Raw genomic sequence first — 3,137 nt, forward strand, 5'->3', positions numbered from 1 at the left:
ACAGGTTCAACAAAGAGAACCTGTCACCTCCAAATGCTATCACACAGGGGCTTGTTAGCTTCTGTGTGATAGCAATAAAGTTAAGTGGGGAAAAAAATGAATAAAAATAATAAGAAATTATAATTAAAATAAAAAAATTAAAAAAGTGATAAAAAAGTAAAAAATAATAAAATGGAAAATACAAAAAAATAAAAAAGTAAAAGATAATAAGATAAATTAAAAAGTAAAAAAAAAATTAAAAAAGGGATAAAAAGGTTAAAAAAATAAAGAAAAAATTAAAAAAATGTAAACCAACCCTGCCGCCCCTGCCATCTGGTTGCAATTCTCCATTGGGGCGTTTGGCGGGGAGGGGGGTGCATTGAGGAACCTGGCCTTGGGGCAGCAGAGAGAGTAAATCCGACCCTGGAGAGGGGGAGCAGACCATGGGTGGAGCAGCGGGGGGTGGAGCAGCGGTGTTGGAATGGTGGCCTTGTGGTAAATCTGGCCCTGTTCACAGCAGCAAAAATAACCAAAACTAAACAAAAATAAATCTTTCAGTAATCATCTACTTGTTTACAGTATTTACCCTCTTCAGTACAACTTCCACCATAAACACATATTTGAGTAGCTCTTTTGCTTTAATTCATAATACCTTGGTGGAATAAAGTGATAACACTTTCACATCTTTAGAGCAATGTGTTTACTGCTTGACAGATAAAAGAAGCCTGAACCAGCAGCTTCACCTATAGTCAATGATAAGCAAAGGGGATTCTAGGAAGTTAGTCATTAATGAGCATGACTGGAGAGCAATGTCCTGATACTGGTTCTCAGTGCTATAAACAACACTTCTAGTTTAACTCTAAACTTGCAAGCTGCTCCATGCAGCCCTCGACATGTTTTTCAGCTACTAATGCGACTTTGCACTAATAACTAAGTACACTGTGATTGTGTAGCTGCAAACACTTCCTACCTTGTCCCAGTGCCAGGAGCTCAGCATCCTGTACCATTCACAAACACCACTTCACCCTCATACAGTTCCTAAGCACAACACAATTCCTATTTACCATTAGATTTTTTTCTGAGAGATAGTCTCTCAAGGAATGACGCTCCTCCCTTTTCTTTTTTGGGTGGGCAGAGACCAGCGTGTGAAATCAACTAGTCCAGGCAGAAGTCTTGAGCTTCAACCAACGTCCAATTGCCCTGTTGACTTGGATTTTGTTTTGTGCTAAACATATTTATAAATAACAGAAAAGCCTTTCAAAAAATAAAAAAAAAACATACCTAATCCTTACTAATATATACCATAGGAAGAGCTTTGTCCCTGTTACCTGTTGCACAGGTTTTACTTCCCGTACCCATACGGTCTCAGGGTTTTGCACATATCTGTTGTGTCTAGGGGTGGACACAATTCTATAGAGTACAGAAGTAATTCACTGTCATGTAGCAGCAGAAAAACAGTCTTTTATGGACCAGGGATTGAGAACTTCCATTGATGGCAACAAAATAGAGAAAAAAGGAGGCATATATGCAACAAAAAGATGCATAAACCTTTGCAGGGTTGCCCTGGCAATACAATTTTCTAGCGGCTGCTACCGATTTTAACCAGTATTTAATTGCGAAAACTATTGCACAGATATACTGTATCTCTCTCTCTCTCTCTCTCTCTCTCTCTCTCTCTCTCTCTCTCTCTCTCTCTCTCTGTCTCTCTCTGTAACACTGCTATGTGTCATATCGGAAGAAGGGCTGAATGAAGCCCCATACTGTTTACCATCATTTTCATGCTGTTTGGGGTCCCACGTTTGCAATGGACTGATTTTGAAAATAAATCATACTGAAGTGCTGCAACTTCTTTGTCTGTATGTGTGTTGGGCAGGGAGCATAGGTTGTTTTGATGCAATAAATCACCTATCCTTGGCACACCAGCTGTGGTGACACTACAAATGCCATCATGCCTCTTTTTCTGGCTGCGGCTGTCTCGCAATGCCTCATGAGACCTGTAGTTCCAAAACAGCTTGAGTGCCAAGGTTGCCTATCCCTGGTCTATGCGATCCAAAGCTGGTTGACATGGTATGGCCAGCATTACGTTGCGTACAAAGGTTCAGCAGGTGTGCAAGCAGCTTGTAACAGTTATTTATACTGTGGACTGTTCATACAAAAAGGACTAATGCACATTTGTATAAAGCAGTCCTGGCAATTGTACAACCCCCTTTAAACTGCTAATAATAACTTTGTTAGGTACATCTGATGTCAATCGGGCGATTTTATGTCTAGAGGCAAATCTCTGGCGACACGATGGCTAAAGAGGTTGTCCATCTGTCCCTATGGAATCGCTTCCTTGGCGAGTTGTTGCTGTCGCTGGCCCAAACGCGGCTGAATTTCCATTGGACTGTTAGCGATGAGAGCGATACCTCGCTGTCTTAGCTACAGGGGGTGCAATTCCATAGGGAGAAACAGGCGATACTGCCGCTGGCAATTTCAACAAATCGTTAGCGACAGTCGCCCGTCTGACATCAGCCTTACTTCAAGTAACTTTATCCTCAAATCATATCTGCATCAGGAAACCTTTAAAGCACTGCTGCCTAAAAAAACAAGACAATGTCTAACCCTAGAGAGAGAACCACTTCATGGAAAGCCCTGGGGTGCTAGGCAGAGATCAGAGGCGTGTAATTATTGGGGTGACACTTACTTGTGCTCTTCTGGCTGTCCCTGAGATTGAAGAGGGCTATGCAAGGAAAACAAGACATATAACAAGAGCTTGGAGCCAGGGAGGGAGGGTGCAAGGTACAGAAGCTCCGCGATTTCGAAAGAAGACAAGATCACTCAGCGAATTCTGAGAGTTGTGGAGAAAGCATTTCTTATCAGCAGGGGGAGGAGGACGGAGGGAAGCAGGAGGGGGCAGAGGGAGGGATGGAGGGAGGCAGAGGAAAGGTGACAGGCAGCTGCTGGGTGATAAGGACCACCATCATCACTGAGATCAGGGAGCTGACACTGACAGGCTGATCTGTGTATGGGACTGACAGGCTGATCTGTGTATGGGATTGGCCTGTCCTATGTACAGGGACTTTCCAAGCCAGCCATAGTTCTCCACAAGCCACTTACCTCTCTCCTCCAACAAAGGAAAGCCTCTTATATCATGAGGATATTTTCTATCACCAGCA

General features: G+C 42.9%; 1 protein-coding gene across 2 annotated transcripts in view; it reads right to left on the reverse strand.

The window, feature by feature from the left end:
* Positions 1–2,801, reverse strand: part of SLC7A7 (solute carrier family 7 member 7) — a 35,662-nt gene extending 32,861 nt beyond the window's left edge. Inside the window, exon 1 of one of the 2 annotated variants that reach the window (XM_018556143.1) lies at positions 2,667–2,801. The gene's annotated coding sequence lies outside the window, so the exon portion shown is untranslated. Of the gene's footprint in view, positions 1–2,665 lie in introns of both variants that reach the window. The other variant, XM_018556142.1, reaches the window with a different exon arrangement.
* Between the last annotated feature and the right edge of the window lie 336 nt (positions 2,802–3,137).

Source organism: Nanorana parkeri, unplaced genomic scaffold (genome assembly GCF_000935625.1).
Source record: "Nanorana parkeri isolate BGI_ZX_2015 unplaced genomic scaffold, ASM93562v1 scaffold225, whole genome shotgun sequence".
Classification (NCBI taxonomy): domain Eukaryota; kingdom Metazoa; phylum Chordata; class Amphibia; order Anura; family Dicroglossidae; genus Nanorana; species Nanorana parkeri.